The following is a 17,768-nucleotide window of genomic DNA, read 5'->3' as shown; positions in this document are numbered from 1 at the left end:
GTGTTCAATTTGCCATCATACAGAATAACACCCAGTGCTCATCCCGTCAAGTGCCCCCCTCAGTGCCCGTCACCCAGTCACCCCCACCCCCCGCCCTCCTCCCCTTCCACCACCCCTAGTTCGTTTCCCAGAGTTAGGAGTCTTCCATATTCTGTCTCCCTTTCTGATATTTCCTACCCATTTCTTTTCTCTTCCCCTCTATTCCCTTTCACTATTATTTAGATTCCCCAAATGAATGAGACCATATAATGTTTGTCCTTCTCTGATTGACTCATTTCACTCAGCCTAATACCCTCCAGTTCCAAGCACATTGAAGCAAATGGTGGGTATTTGTCATTTCTAATGGCTGAGTAATATTCCATTGTATGTATAAACCACATGTTCTTTATCCATTCATCTTTTGATGGACACCGAGGCTCCTTCCACAGTTTAGCTATTGTGGACATTGCTGCTATAAACATCGGGGTGCAGGTGTCCCAGAGTTTCCTTGCATCTGTATCTTTGGGGTAAATCCCCAGCAGTGCAATTGCTGGGTTGTAGGGAAGATCTATTTTTAACTCTTTGAGGAACCTGCACACAGTTTTCCAGAGTGGCTGCACCAGTTCACATTCCCACCAACAGTGCAGGAGGGTTCCCTTTTCTCCACATCATCTCCAACATTTGTGGTTTCCTGCCTTGTGAATTTTCCCCATTCTCACTGGTGTGAGGTGGTATCTCATTATGGTTTTGATTTGTATTTCCCTGATAGCAAGTGATGCAGAGCATTTTCTCATGTGCTTGTTGGCCATGTCTATGTCTTCCTCTGTGAGATTTCTGTTCATGTCTTTTGCCCATTTCTCAGCAATCAGACAACAAAAAGACATTAAAGGCATTCGAATTGGCAAAGAAGAAGTCAAACTGTCCCTCTTTGCCGATGACATGATACTCTACATAGGAAACCCAAAAGACTCCACCCCAAGATTGCTAGAACTCATACAGCAATTTGGCAGTGTGGCAGGATACAAAATCAATGCCCAGAAGTCAGTGGCATTTCTATACACTAACAATGAGATGAAGAAAGAGAAATTAAGGAGTCAATCCCATTTACAATTGCACCCAAAAGCATAAGATACCTAGGAATAAACCTAACCAAAGAGGTAAACGATCTATACCCTAAACACTATAGAACACTTTTTTTTTATAGAACACTTCTGAAAGAAATTGAGGAAGACACAAAATGATGGAAAATTATTCCATGCTCATGGATTGGCAGAATTAATATTGTGAAAATGTCAATGTTACCCAGGGCAATTTACACATTTAATGCAATCCCTATCAAAATACCATGGACTTTCTTCAGGGAGTTAGAACAAATTATTTTAAGATTTGTGTGGAATCAGAAAAGACCCCGAATAGCCAGAGGAATTTTAAAAAAGAAAACAATAGCTGGAGGCATCATAATGCCAGATTTCAGGTTGTACTACAAGCTGTGGTCATCAAGACAGTGTGGTACTGGCACAAAAACAGACACATAGATCAATGGAACAGAATAGAGAACCCAGAAGTGTACCCTCAAATTTATGATCAACTAATATTCGATAAAGGAGGAAAAACTATCTACTGGAAGAAAGACAGTCTCTTCAATAAATGGTGCTGGGAAAATTGGACATCCACATGCAGAAGAATGAAACTAGACCACTCTCTTTCACCATACACAAAGATAAACTCAAAATGGATGAAAGATCTAAATGTGAGACAAGATTCCATCAAAATCCTAGAGGAGAACACAGGCAACACCCTTTTTGAACTCAGCCACAGTAACTTCTTGCAAGATACATCCATGAAGGCAAGAGAAACAAAAGCAAAAATGAACTATTGGGACTTCATCAAGATAAGAAGGTTTTGCACAGCAAAAGAAACAGTCAACAAAACTCAAAGACAACCTACAGAATGGGAGAAGATATTTGCAAATGACGTATCAGATAAAGGGCTAGTTTCCAAGATCTATAAAGACCTTATTAAACTCAACAGCAAAGAAACAATCAAAGCGAAATTCCAAGACTTCCCATGAAGCAGCCTCCTATTGTGCACCGCACTGTGCACTCCTGTAGCAAAGCCTGAGGGGAGCTTGTAGGTTGCTGATGGGCATGGAAGGTCCAGGAAAGGGTCTCGCTCTTGGTTCTCTTTCTCTCTTGGCTTGTGTCTATTAGGGAAATTTGAGCTCTTTTCTATGTAAGCTGTGAACCCTTCAGAGCAAGAAGTACCCTGTAATCAGAATTCTCAGCATCCTTGCACAAAGGACCCCAATTCCATAGTCTGATATGGGGTTAGTGCATGGCCTCTGGAGACCTGGGGCATCATCTTTGCATTCTTCTAAGAATCCAGTTTACTGTCTGACTGGCCACAAGTATCCTCAAGAAATGTGTGTGGATTGAATGACACATGATTTCTTAAGATAGTGATCTGGGTGACTTGTGGTGTGTTTGTGTAAATGGGGATGTGGGTGAGCTTATGTGGGAGGGTGGTTGTGCATGAGTATAAGATGAGACATGGTTGAGACAGTGGCTGTACCAAAATGTGAGGACTTTTTTTCTTTTTTGAGCTGTCCAGAAAGCCTGAATTCCCTTGCAGTTGGGTACAATTAAATCTTCCACAGACAGCCTGTCACCTTAGAATGTGGCCACAGGGAAATGAAGACAGATCCCAAGGCTAATAACTTTACTTCCAACACATCTTTTGTGGCCTGTGAGCCCCCAGCCTGACATTGGGTATTGTTGGGCCCGCAGGATCAAAGGGGATCAGGAGGCATCAACAAAATGGCGGCAGACCCCCCACCTTGTTGCCCCCACCTCAGAACTTTCCTATCACCAGCAGACCACCTGCCCGAGGACAAGGCACAGGGGGAGACTGGACCTATGCAGGAAACTTGAACCATACTTTACCTAGACCCCATAGAAGGGCATGGGCAGTTATTGCCCCAGGCCGATTCCACCAGTAATATGCCTAATACTTATCACCCCACCCACCCCTTTCCCTTCCCCTCTTCAAAAGCCCTCTTGCCCTGCCCTGTGCAATTTCCCTGGCCCAGACTTCCCCACTCTCTCCCTCCCCTGCAGGCTGCGGAACCTCACCAGAGTGCGTCCCATTAAAAGGCTGTTTCGACCAACTTTTGCCTGGCCTCTCTATTCCATTTCACTACCGATCGGATTAAACCTGACAGGTATGTGCTCCTATGTTTGACTCAGAGCAGCAGTACAGTCTAGGGAGGCTGATGCTTATAGCAAAGTCAGATGGGCTTCATCCCATTTCATAGGCTCAAGGATGAGACACTTGTCACCTGCCTCTTCCCTGTCACTCTCTTCTGTGTTCCAGGGAGCCATTGAATCCAGAAGGTAGGCATGATTGTGGGGTCCTTGGAGTCCTTGTCCTCCTTTCTGAAAGTCTTACTTTTCGTCCTCAAATAATTTGTCCCTCCAGGGGGTTGAGTTGCAGGTTCACAGGGATGCAGGTCCTTATATCAACCCAGGTATAATTCCCAGCAGGATGTGGGAGAACCATTACATTAGATCTGGACACCAAAGGCTTCTCTGTCTACAGGGCTAAATGTGCTGACTCCATGCTCAGCAGTTGGTGCTGCTCTCATATGGCTGGTTGGAGGTGCCATTGTTCTCTTTCTAGCAGTTTCTGAGAAGGCAGATACTTGGCCTTTCAGGGGAGGAGGGGTGTCAGACAGTGTCAGCTCAGTTACACCCTATTATTACCTTTTTAAATTTGTTTTTATTGAAGTATAATTAACATTCAGTGTTATATTAGTTTCAAGTGTACAACATAGTGATTCAACAATTCTATACATTACTCAGTGCTCATCATAATAATACTCTTAATCCCCTTCAGCTATTTCACCATCCCCCTACCCACCTCCCCTCTGGCAACCACCAGCTTCCCAGAAGTCTCTGTCATTACTCTTGTCCCTTCAGAGTCACTGGAAAGAGAGCCAAGGCCCAGCCCTGCCCCATGAGGCACCTCATCCCCTCCTTCCACATCTGAAATCAGACTTGTTGACAGCACAGCACTCTTCTCCATCAATATTGCTTTTTTAAACCAACAAACTAACTCAAGCTAACAGCCATTCTTGACCTTTCCTTTCCCTGTCATCTTCATCCATGCCCCTCTAAGAACACCTTCACCTATGCCCCTCTAAGAACACACCAGACTGAAGCAATGCTGGTATAGTCATTTAATGGGTCATCACATCTGGCATCTGGATAATGATTTTAAAGGTAAGTCATGTCAGCAGTGTAGAAATAGGTATTTAGTAAGTATGATAGTTTACAAATCAACAAAAATGCATCCTATACTAAAAGCAGGGGAAGGACTAAGGGAAAGGCTGGGGCTGCTGGATACATTCCAGAGCTTGTGACTGTCCCAGATCTTGCCCTGATCATCACCTCAATCCAAGGGCTACCATCCTCCTTATAGGAATGAGGAAGCTGGCTCCATATTACAAGGCTGAAGGTGGAGGAAATGTAACTGTACTACTGTTGTTCCTTGACAATCTGAAATCTACTTGTGGAAACTGGTTTAATGTCATCTCATCACTGCCTATTTCTGGAGAAGCAGCAGGATTATTCTAGACTATAGCTGTGTTTCTTAAACTATATGTGTAAATTCATCACTTTGTTAAAAAGCAGGTGTTGATTCACCAGATCTGGGGACGGCATGGGGGATTCTGCATAGCTGACCAGCTCCCAGTCTGGGCAATGCTACAAGTCCAGAGCCCACTGTGCAGGTTGCTTGTAGTACAGATCTGTGCTTCTCAAAGTGGGTTGCTCCTAGAATCATCTGGAGGTATTTCAAAAACCACAATTCCCAAACTGTAACTGCTCCTTCACTTACATCTGAATTTGGGTTGCCAAGGGTAAGGAGTTTTTTCCCTAAGATTTTACTTATTTATGCACAGGCACATGCAAGAAGGAAAGAGAGAGAGAGAGAGAGAGAGAGAGAGGTAGTACATAAGAGTGCACAAGTGGGGAGAGGGGTAGAGGGAGAAGCAGACTCCCCACTGAGCAGGGAGCCCCATGTGGGGCTTGATCCCATGACCTGGAAAGCAGAGGCTCAACGATTGAGCCACCCTAGCACCTCAGTCAGGAGATTTAAAGTTCCTTAGGTGATTTTCAGTGTGCAATTCAAGTCATGAGCCAGGACTCTAGAGTTTTAAGGAATTTTGCAAAAAACAACAAGCAAAAACTCTATTTGAAGAACTGTGGAATATCCAGTTTTGAAGATCTACTGATTTCATCCCCAAGTATATGCTTCAGAGCTGATTCTGGCATCAGAGTCTGGGCAAATGGGATCTTATTGTGGTGTTCTACAACTATGGAAAAATGTTTAATTTTTGGTTTTGTGCTTTTTAAACCTGTGATGTTGGTCAAAAAAGAACTTTAAGCCACTCTTGGCTTGAATAATTCCCACATTCTATATTATTGGCAAATCTATACTCTTATATCCTCATCCAGAATTTTCTTGGAGGAATGCATACATCTGAAGTTCTTATTGCACTTGGGGTATACACATTCTAGAAGACCTAATCTTCTAGACCATCTCATCTACCAGTCCCCTTCCCTACCTGCCCCCATATAACACTCCAGGCTTGTGTCTAAACCATCACTAGGAAAATGTCATTATATTATTAGCCTCTAATGCCAGATACCTATTGTCTATTTTTGTTTCTAATCTGTCCTTTCAGTGTCCAAACAAGGAAAGCAAACCCCTTAGAATCAGAGATTTCTGAGCTGCAAGGAGGCTGTCAGGTTGAGCTGATTCAAACCTAGATTTTTTAGGTGAGTGTCTCAGAGGTTTTTCAATGACAGAGCCTGGGTAGGTTTGGGCTCTGGGTTTTCCACCACAACCGTGTCTAGCACATTAGGCTGCCTCTGCACCCCCAGCCAAGTAGAGCCCGAGAGCCACCACCAGCCACACCACTTCAGAGATGTATCTTAGGAATGTAGTGAGTGTCCAGTCATGCAGATATATGAAGAACATCTGGACTCTGGACTTAGAAGAGTACCAAGGGTGTCATAGAGGGTGAGAAGGAATCCATTAAAGAAAATTCAGCTGTTTCCATCCTGCCACACTACAAGCTTGGTCAGTCCTTGGCAGCTGGGCTTGCTGAACAGAGGGAATCTGGGGTCACAGCACAGGGAATTCTGTGGGAAATTAATCAACGGTGGTATTCCCACATATTTAACTATGGATGATGTGCCAGCTGGCGTAAATCTGACCCTGAGCAGGGGAAGGCACTGTCACTGTTCTAAGAGCTTCAGAGGCATGGTCCTCTTGATGATGCTTGCAGATTAGCTATTTTTTCTTCCAGTCACTTTGAAATATAATTGACATACAGCACTACAAGTTTAAGATCGATAGCCTAATGATCTGACTTACATAGATTGTGAAGCCAGTGCTATTTCTAAGCCCCATTTTATAGATGAGGAATTTGAGGCTCAGAGGAGTTCACTAACTGGTCCAGGGTTGCAGGGCTGGGAATGACCCTGGACAGACCAACAGCCAAGGCCCCTGCCTCATGTCTACATTCAATAAAGATGAATTATAGAGCTGCTTTTCTCAGAGTTTGGCACCATTGGGATAAGACTGGACACTAGAAAACATTATCTGAATTCTAAGTAAAGTAGCCCCCTATAAGCACCAACTTGAATGGAATATTGTCCTCTATCAGAGGTGTCCAAGACAGCACTGGGAGCTGGTAACTCAGTAGAGCAGCCCCTGAGAAAATACAAAAGAGATCGTTCACCTAAAATCAAGGGCATTTCCTGGTCTTCTTCTGGCAATTAGGGATTGTAGAGAAGCTTACTGCCCAAGACACATATTCTCATTACCATGAGCCTCAAGAGTTGGGAAGGCCCTCCTTTGGCTTGATGTTCTTCTCAAGCATATACAAATGGTGTGCATGCCAGATCTTTTGGAGGCAGTCAGGTGTTTGAATAATGAACATTTTGTCAACTATGGAGAACCAGAAATGTACCTCTGCAAGAAAGTGAAACCATTTAGAGGTATAGCTTTCCAGTGATACATTAAATAAGCCACAAGGATAAAAAGTACAGTATAGGGAATATAGTCTATTGTATTGTAATAGCACTGTATAATAATAGCTACACTTGTAAGTGTAGCATAAATTGTAGAATCATTATGTTGTGTACCTGAAACTAATGTAACATTGTGTCATATGTATTTCAATTATAAAAAAGAGAGAGAAATTATTGCTAGGGAATTTCAGTAAGGGGAAACCCTCCATTGTGGAGGAATCAGAAATTTCTCACTGTGGCCACAATCTGTTAAGTATTAAAGGCCAAACAAACTTCCTCTTAAAGTGAACAAGCATGGAAGTAGATGATTTGTCTTGGTCTTGAGGAGCTGACTGTCTTTACTTTTGCTGAAGTAGAGTGAGAAAGGCTGCTGCATCCATCTGAGGGAAACTTCTCTCAATGCCAAGTCTACTCTTTCACGATATATTTTGCTAAGTCAGGAAAATTATTCAACAGCTCGTCACTATGTATTCCAATACTATGTGTTGGTGGGTCCTTCACCCATTCTTGACTTTTGGCTTTATTTTTCCTTGCTATGTATACTCTAATACCATGAAAAGTATTCAATAAATAATATCATCTGCTTATTAACTCCTTCACTCAACAAAAGCCAGGTGCATAGTGAGTAGCAAATGTGTCCCAGTCTTGAAAATCTTTCCATCGTTTGAACTTAGGAAGCAGTTAAATTATGCTAGACTGTTCAAATGAGTGACAGGTTACATGATTGAGACAATAAAACTACAGGAATTTAATTTTTATAGTTTTTTTCAATGGAAAAAATTTAAGAATGAATTTGGACTTGTAAAGTAGAGATGAAGTGAAAAAACATGAAGGACAGGGAATAGCCTCAGCAAAGTCCTATTGGGGGGACGAGTGGGGTCCATTTCAGGGGGAGGGAGAAGTGAAGACCAAGAGCTAAGGTGTCAAGTTAGGATTCAATAAATATCTGTATTAAAACTCTGCATCCTAAAAGGCAGCTGCTCAGAGTATAATGTAAGAGATGGACTATTCCTTAACTGTGCATATCCCATCTGTGATGATTGTGTCAACTTAGCTGGGCCACAGTGCCCAGATATTTGGTCAAATGTCAGTTTTGATGTTTCTGGGAAGGATTTTGTTTGTTTTTAATGAGATCAGCATTTAGATCAGTAGATTTTGAATAATGCAGATTACCATTCTCTGGGTGTTTAGGTTTTATCACATCAGTTGAACACCATAAGAGAAAAAGATTGAACTCCCTAAGAAAGGGGATTCTCCCTCCAGACTGCCTTTGGACTTGAGAAGCAATGTCAACTCTTCCCTGAGCCTCCAGTCTGCTAGCCAATCTTGCAGATTTTGGACTTGCCAGCCTCCGCAATCATGTGAGCCAGTTCCTCAAAATAAGTCCCTCCATCCCTCCTTTCTACTCTCTCTCCTCTCTTCCTCTTGCTCTTCCTCTATCCCATTGATTCCATTTCTCTGAAAAACTCTGTTTCTCTAGAAAAGCAGTCCTAGGTACAAATGTCAGCATCATCATGGTTCTAAATGTGTTCAGCTGGAAGAGTATGTGGATTCTGTCCTAACATCATGAAGTATTTTTATATTTCTATAAAGTAATAAAACATAGGGCACCTGGGTGGCTCAGTCAGTTAAACATCTGCTTTTGGCTCAGATCATGATCCCGAGATCCTGGGACAATCCCCACATCTGGCTCCCTTCTCAGGGAGGAGTCTGCTTCTCCTTTTCCCTTTGCCCCTCTCCCCCACCACTTGTGCATGATCTCTCTCACTTTCTCTCTCTTTCAAATAAATAAATAAAATATTTTTAAAAAATAATAAAATGGGGGCTAAATCAGACACAATGTCTGGCTATATTTTAATTCAAAGAGGTGGTATTTGACCCCATAATTTCAAGAAAATGTATGGGAGAAATTTTAAACTTGAGAAAATTCTATCCACTAACATTAGTTTTTTTCTGCTTAATTTGAAAAAAATAAATTATATGACCCCATTTTCCTGGCAGACATTTCAATCTCATTCACAGAAATCAGGGTCTGTTGAGAGCAAAGACTAGGGAGTACTGAATTAGGACAGGGATTCTCAAACTCTTAGGATTCCACCCCACTTGTGGTCCACAAGGCACCTGGGCAGGCAGGTGTTTTTATGCTCCTAGGTGACTGTGATGAGCAATCGGGATTGAGAATCCCTAGTTTCCAGAGCAGCATCTGGTGTTACCTGATGTGGAAGCCTTTTACATGAAGCACTACCCAGGGCTCTGGAATCCTACAAGACAGATCAGCAGCTAGGACAGGGCAAAAACTGGGCTATGGCAAGAACTACTTTCTACAGGATAAATGAGAGAGTAATAGCTATCTCTATAAGAGTAGCACACAGCCCTGCCAGGGCCAGGCATGGGCAAAAGAGCAGCTCACACTACACACCAGAGTGGCAGGTGTGTACAGGAAAAGAACAAGGACAGCAGGGTGTTAGGGCTTCCGGGTCCCCACAGCAATGTCCCGGTTGGCATGGATTGCAACTGTTGATTAACAACCTTTGTCCCTAAATAAATGCTTTCTCTTTGAGGATTTTTGTTTAGAATATATTCTGAAAGTATTAAAGAAGAATTATATCTAGGGATTTTTTAAGAGCCTGTGAATTTAAAAATATTTAAAGAAATGTTAATATGGCTTCATTTCAACTGGTTCTGAGGAATTCAATCATCACTCTAGCCTATACACCTATGCTTCCTAGTCCTGCCACAGCCCAGAGTGAACTCTTCAACCATAGTCAACAACAGTTCTATTTTGCCCTAGGGGCACCTGGAGGAAGCACAATAAACTTGATTTGTGGGCAAGCAGAAACCCTGAAAGTGGTGCTTCATCAATACAACAAATCCCCCAGAGCACCTAAACATGTTCAAGTTCTGATAAAGATGAGGGCAGTTTTTTCCTTGATATTTGCAAAACAGTTTATTAATCATATTGTTTCCACTTTTAGTAATTCTTCTGACTACGGGTGGCAGGTTTATGCCATTAGACAACTGATGTGTCACACCAGAGTCTGGAGTCTTATGTCTGCTTGATGGGGGATAGAGTACAGTGAATGGGTGAGTAGACAGATGGAGGGAATGGTCGATGGATGGATGGATGGATAGATGGGTAGATGGATGGATACACACATATATAAGAGGAAAGATAGATAGATTGTTAGCCAGGTACATAGATAGATAGCACAGAGCACTTCATTAACATATGATTTCATTTAATTCTTACAATAATCCCCTTGACCAGGTATAATTGCAATCATTCCTTTTGTAGATTTGTAGATAAGAATAATGACATCTGTGTTAAGTAATTTGTACAAAACCACACCTCTTGCAAGAAGCAAAGGACTTGTTCTTTCTGTATTGCTCTCTGGAAAGGAGTCTGTCCTAAAACATATTGCTCTATCTCTTCCCAGGTGATGTTGTCTACCAATGAACTACACAGCCCACCATCAGAAGTGAGGATTTCAATGAAATGTGACTGTGAGATATCACATGTCTGCTAATACAACAAAGGATCCATGACTCAAGTGAAGGTGTTTCCTATGGATGGTTGGCAAAGGGAGGATGAGAGAGGACAGAGCCCCAGACTTCCAAAGATACCTGTGTAAGAGAAAGAGGAGGATCTTCAGGACCAGAGGGGAGAATAGGCTCAACCAACAAAAAACCAGAACTGGCAGTAGTGGCCTATTCTTGATTCACATGTTCATCTGCACCAGGCCAAGTAGAAATACAGAGGAAGTGTTTATCCATCCCTGCTTTTTTGTTACCATCCTAATGCAAATCCTAGAGAAAGCAGAGGTGGAAACGGGATCAAAGTTCTATGATTAAATGGGGAATTCAAGTTCAGGGAAGGAAGGATGAGGAAAATGGATGGTAAGGCAAGAGAAGAAGCGATATAACGTCCATGCGTTGCCAAGGAGACAGTACTTCACAGCAGCCTCCTTTGTTTGGCCGGTGGCCCTTCTCCCAAAGGATTGTGAGATGAGCCCACACTGTAGAGCAGGCTTTTGGAGAACTGTACTGAATTACATCACTCTCAAGTTCCCATTGGTCAAGTCTCACCACACAGGGACCTAACTTCTCATCTTTGGCATGTCTATCACCCAGTCCTCCAAGTCTTCATGGGCAGACTTGAAGTCCAGGGCTGGGTGGTCCTGAGCAAGAGAGAGAAGGAGAAGGTGATGAGAATCTCTGAGTCAGCATCCAAGAGTGGGTCTCAACCTACTGCTGTTTAGGTTTTATTCCTGTGAAATTTTCTGTGTGCTTCCCACACTAGAAAAAAAAAAAGTATATGGATTTCACTGTCTCCAATTTCCATTACCTTTAATAGGGATTTACTTGTTTAACACTTTGATTTACCAAATGTGAGTGCTTAGGAGAAGTTGTGACCATCATCTACAGCAGAAAATTGATGTCAAATGGATTTCATCTTTCCTCTGGAATTCTGTCACGTTTCTAAAGTTTCTTCTTGTTTTTATAAGTTTCTCTCAGATCTTTCCATCTCTGCATATGAGAGATGTAGAATAAGATATGTTTCTTTGCCTATATTTCAAAAATGACCTCTTTTTTAAAAAATTGACCTTTTCATTTTTACTTTCTTATGACCCAGTAAGACCCACATGGCTTTCTTGGAATGCATATTTGTGAAGGGCTGCATATTGCACAGCCTTTTCTGACTTCTTTTTTTTTTTTTTAAAGCACACCTTTTTTTATTATATTAAAATCAGGCAATGGTCTGACAATAAAAATCTGCTTATGGAATACTGTTATGTTCAACGTTACTTAAAGGATGTTAAATCTTTAGAATTAAGGTATCCCCCAGAAAAAGATTATTGGAAACATCGGTTGCTTTTCAGACTTGATAGTTGCTGCTTCAAAAAGGTGGTTTTACACAAACACTATATTTAAAAAAAAAAAAAAAACTCTTAGAACTTAACAAATCACTTTTATTTTGGTATGCATCCACATCTCAGCATTTAGTGGTCCTGAACAGAAAAGTGGAAAAATGCAGCAATTTGCCAGGAAGTCAAGCCCACCAATTTCAGGGATCTGCTGTGCACACTGAGTTCTTTCTCAATCCCTGCTGAGGACCATGAGATGCAGCAGCACCAAAACCAAAGTATGCACCAAATCCAAAGTTCTTTTTGTTCCAGTTGTCAGATTCCAAACTAGACCCAAATGGATTTGTAAGATGACCACATGAGAACCCTGTTTAAAACTTCTTCAATTGTTAAAAGCAAAAGCAATTACAGGAAAAGAAAACAATTCATTCAGAGGGATTGTGTGTGCTTACAAGTGTCTTCTGTGGCCTTTCTCCAAGTTTTACCACCAAGCACTTTGAGAGCTGGTAGGTCTGAGTACCCCCTGGTAACTGTTGTTTTCACTTTATCAAAACCTGAGCAAAAAAACCCAGCATCAGCTGACAATGACAGCAGAGGGTGGCAGGGCTGAGGACCCAACATTCATTCCAGGCTGGTGGAGAGTAGAGAGTAAATGTGGTTCCAAACTAAAAGAGGGAAGTCAGAGACTCTTTTCAACCTTACCTGATGGTTTCCAGCCAAAGCAAGGAAGTATTGAGTGGTGATGGTGCAAAAAGAGACTTGAAGAAGAAGGAAAAAGCAGCACTCCTCGATTAAGGTCGGGGAGAAGAAATGGGGAAAGCCCTGAATTCCTCACCAAAGGCCAATTTCAGAGGGGAGCAGAGGGGGTTACAATCTATGCTTCGGCTGAGGGTGATCATGGGAAGTGGAGAATGGATGATGGCTTGGAGGGGGGAAGGCATCATTTAAGACTTAAGAAAAGAAACCAGGGGTGCAGCTGGAGCACCCCTGCACACTCTGCAGTAGTCCCACAGGCTGCAGCCTGAAACCTTCACGCCTATTCTAGCAAGCCATCCCAAGCTGGAGGGCTGTTGCAGGAGGGGTGGGTGGAGGGAGGGAGGGAGGGAGCCAGCAGGAGGAGAAGGGGAGAAGGCAGAGACCCCAGGCCATGTAATCAGCAGCAAGGTGATTATGTGATGTGTCTTTTCACAGTTGAGTTAGATGTGCCCCACTGGTTATGATGGGAATCAATTTAAATATACTTTCTTGATCCCAGAAGTTCAAATATGTGGACAGTGGTTACACCTGACAGGATGATTTGTTATAGCACAACTTATATATTTCAAATGGACAAAAAATTAGTATCATTTACAGTATCTTAAGATAAATTGCCTTTGAATGGGCACTTCCTTTCCAGTACTTTTGAGATCTACAATACGTATCTAGAAAATGTACTACTGTGGAAAATGACTACTCAAATCGAATGGTGGGGGGAAAGGGGAGGGCCTGTGGTTTCTCTTTTTGATTAATTGCTGTAACACTGTCCTTTGGGTGGCTGAGGGAGTTTCATGTTTTCTTTAGACATCATTAGGCACAGGAGCTCTTTCAGGACAACTTTGAAGCTATATGAATTCTGCCATTTTGCTAGCACTGATATGGCCCTTGGATCCACCACTCTGTTAGAACTATTAACTCCATTCATATTAATTTTTGTTACAAATCTTACAAAGGGGGGGTGTTTCTGGGTATTTAGGTCCACATTCTATTTTAAGGCTGTATATTCAGTTTTCATAAATTGTTCTTGGAGGCCCAATTATCATCCCGGTCTATCTTGTAAGTGTCATGTCTTTGTCATCTTCTAGACCCCAGCTAACTGTGCCATCTCCTACTCCTTTCTGGCCTTCTTCCAGTTCTTCCAACAATTGAAAATTGTGAGGGACTTTTACTCCCGAGCCCATGGTGGCTGCCATCTTTCATCACTATGGTTCCTCTCTGACTTTTCCTTGTGTAGGAGATCAAGTCCAATCACTGTGGCCTAGCCCACAAGCCCTCCATGTACTGCACTGGCCTGGCTTCCTACTTGCCTCCACTACTCCCCTCCCCTGCAGCTCAGCCTCCTTGCCTCTGCCTGGGCTGTAGCTCACCACCCCCAACACATCTCATGCTTCCTGATACGTGTTCCATTTGCCTCTGCCTTCTCTCCCCACCACCTCTTCTCCTCCTTGGCAAATTCTCACCCAACTCCAAACCAACCCTGGCTATCAAATACACTGGGCAGACTCTAGATTTTTGGAGGCTTATGGACCAACCTCAATCCAGTGCCCATCATTGTGTGTTTGTGTATAAGAACTTAACCTCTCTACACCCTAGTTCTCTTGTCATGTGGGAATTATAATATCATCCCCTTTGCATAGCTCCTATGCAATCTTTCATATATTTATGCACATCTTATATCACCTTTTTTTCTGGACTATCTTTCCAAAGATGTTCGTATAGTGAACAGCTTTGAAAGATAGAGATAGTATCTCCCTCTGTGGCAGAGGGTAGATTTGTCTGTTGGCCAGGATAATAAGGGTACTGTTGCAATTTGCACAAATCTGTTAGTAATCCTCTTGTAGGATTGGGGAGTTCCTAAGCTCAGGGCTTCTCAGCTGTGACAAAGACCCAGTATGTGTGTGCAGTATCCTCTGGGACCATCTGTGCACCACTCTCATGGAACTTTGAGGGCAAAGAAAACAGACGCTATGAGTAATGAAGTTCTTTGTTTCTGACCTAGAAGTTTTGTGTTTTCTTCTAGTTTCCATGAAGAGGGATCCCTGGGTGGCGCAGCGATTTAGCACCTGTCTTTGGTCCAGGGCGCGATCCTGGAGACCCAGGATCGAATCCCACGTCGGGATCCCAGTGCATGGAGCCTGCTTCTCCCTCTGCCTGTGTTTCTGCCTCTCTCTCTGTGTGTGTGACTATCATAAATAAATAAAAATTAAAAATAAATAAATAAATTAGTTTCCATGAAGAGTAAGAGGCTAACTAGTTAGCTCGCAGAGAGGGTAAACTCTCAGTTCACCATTCTTGATACTTTTCCTTTGGCTGAAGGAGACTTTCTTACTGCAAGACAATATGATAGAACCTCCAGGAGCTCCTTTCTGGTTGTCCTCACAACTTAAAGACACACATGCTTCTGTTACAGGATCAATTGCAGCCAGCTCTGTATCCAGACACAGTGACTGGTTCATGGAACTATGAAGCCACTTTTTATGGAATAAATTAACATGCCTAAAGATTGCTCTGCTATTGAATCTACTGCTATCTTGCATCTTCTCATGCCATCACTCCTTCTCTGTTAAAAATATGATTTTTAAAAGTATATAAACACGTATGCATTCATTATTTAGTTTAAATGTTTCTTTTTATTTACCTTTTTTTAATGATAGACAGAGAGAGAGAGGGAATGAGAGAGAGAGAGGCAGAGACACAGGCAGAGATGCAGGCTCTACACCGGGAGCCCAACACGGGACTCCATCCCGGAACTCCAGGATCGTGCCCTGGGCCAAAGGCAGGCGCCAAACCACTAAGCCACCCAAGGATCCCCTATTATTTAGTTTAAAAGGTAGCCCCTGTTTTAGTCAGGGCCAAATGCTGACACAGAGTTCTTCTCAAGGCTTAATTCAGCTTACTTGGGTTGGGGCTGGGAGGTTATGAACCTTCCAAAATTAAGTGCAAGTTGTGTGAATTTTTGTATTTTCCCAGGGAAGGGATTAGTGTTTTATTGGAATCATAAAGTTACTTGTGCTAGAGCCCCTGAATTGGATACATGTTAGCCATAAACAAACAGGGCTTTGTTGGGTTTCCATGGAGGCTGTGCTGAGAATAAGCCAAATGGTGTATCTTCCAGGCCTTATCATGGGAAAACCATGAAAAAAAAACATGAAATGCAAACACAAATAAGGAAGTCTGACCATTGAGGGGGGCCAACAAGAGAGAGGATCAAATAAGAGAGGAAAGACCCTTCTACACCAGAGCAATTGCCAGTCAAGATGGGACATGGAAACTCTACCAAAATAGCTATTTTTTTCCTAAAAACAAAATATTTTAGGGGTGTCCGGGTGGCTCAGTTGGTTAAGTGCCCAACTCTTTGTTTTAGATCAAACTGTGATCTCAGAGTCATAGGATGGAACCCCACATTGGACACTGCACTCAGCACAGTCTGCTTCAGATGCTCTCTCTCTCTCTCCTGTTCTTTCTCTCTCAAATAAATAAAATCTTTTAAAAATCCTTTAAAAATATTAAGGATTCTTCTACTGTGTATATAAACTGGAAGATAATATCGGAGGAATTCACTCAGTGTTTTAGTCTGTTTGGGCTAGCATAATAAACTACCATACTTGTGGTGGTTTAAACACAGATATTTATTTTTTCACAGTTCTGGAGGCTGAAAGTCCACGATTGAAATGCCAGCATGGTAGATTCCTGGTAAGGATCTCTTCCTGGATTGCAGATAGCTACCTTCTTGCTGTGCTCTCATATGTCAATGGGGTAATAGGGCAGAAAAAGAATGAGCTCTTCAGTGTCTTGTCTTTTAAGGTAGCTTATCCCGTTCATGAGGGCTCCACCCAATTATCTCCAAATCACCTCTTAGAAGGGAGGTAAGATGGTAAAATAGTAGAGGAGCTCATTTCATCTGGTCCCCTGTATTTAGTGGGTAACTATCAAATCACTTTGAACACCTATGAATTAAACCTGAGATGTAAGAAAAAAATTGCTGGTATTCTACAAACAGAAGAGCGATGACTTTTTGCAAGGTAGGAGTGCTGAGAAGTGAAACTGAGAGGATATATTCAAAGATAAAAGGAGAAGGAGCCTCCAAAAGTTGGCTATTGAAAAGTGAAATAGCCCCATAGTGCAATATCATTAGTTTTAGAAATCTGCTTCAGGGAGAGACATCCCTGTCTGAAAGGTGCTCAATGGGGAAGTCTGGCAGAATCCTAGGTGGGACAGGGTGGTCCCAGGATCTGGGGCACAGAGAGAATGAGGGTGTCAGAGTTGGCAGAGTTCTGAAGCATTGGAGTGGGGAAGCCAATTTCAGTCTGCTAGCCTGGAGGGGGCTCTCAGCTTAGATCACCATAAACCTTGAACCACTGCAGGATCCACAAAGACACTTGGTGTGGCGGTGTCTTGCAAAGCAAAAGAAGTGGCAGCCCTCAGCCTTCCCCTGGAAGAAATATTGAGGGTATGTGCATGACCTGACCACTGCTCTCTGTTGTGCCCAAGATTGCAAATCCGAGAAACCACCAAGGAGCCGACACCGATGCAAACACACGAGGGTTTATTTACAAGCTCTAGCTTGGGTCCAAGTATACCCAACATAGCGGAGCAGGGACTTGGACCCCGAGCCTAAGAGGCAAGAGGCGTAGCAGCTTTACAGGGGCCAGTGTCCAATGGGATTGTAACATATGCAGAAAGTTGCAGTCATGTTGGTCCACACGCAGGTGGCTGATTGAATTACATTTTACCCTATAGTATCCATTTGAGCTGGCCTATTATTTTGGTCAGAATCCAGGCGCAGTTTTGGCGGACACAAGGCGGGATTACATTGTTTTTTTTTTTTTTTTTTTTTTTTTTTTTTTTTTTTGGGATTACATTGTTTTGAGCCGATTTCCGATAAGGGTGTGCCCAGCAGTTTGACTAGGGTGGGGCAGCGCCTTAAGCAAGAAGCAGGTCATGTGGGGGTCATATAGGAGGTGGAGGTGCAGCACAAAATGGAGTTAGTCCTGCTCTGCTTGTCCAGGGGTAGGGGATTTTCGTTAAATATCCCGGGTCCCACACTCTCCTTGGGGGTCCAGTAAAG

The 17,768-nt window shown here is 42.7% G+C and overlaps 1 pseudogene; it reads right to left on the bottom strand.

Moving 5' to 3' along the window:
• Window positions 1-13,025: 13,025 nt before the first annotated feature.
• On the bottom strand, window positions 13,026-13,893 carry LOC144290467 (ubiquitin-conjugating enzyme E2 variant 1-like; annotated as a pseudogene).
• Between the last annotated feature and the right edge of the window lie 3,875 nt (window positions 13,894-17,768).

The sequence above is a fragment of the Canis aureus genome, chromosome 2 (genome assembly GCF_053574225.1).
Source record: "Canis aureus isolate CA01 chromosome 2, VMU_Caureus_v.1.0, whole genome shotgun sequence".
Lineage (NCBI taxonomy): Eukaryota > Metazoa > Chordata > Mammalia > Carnivora > Canidae > Canis > Canis aureus.
Note: the sequence above shows the minus strand (reverse complement) of the source record. Positions and strands in the feature narration are given on the sequence as shown.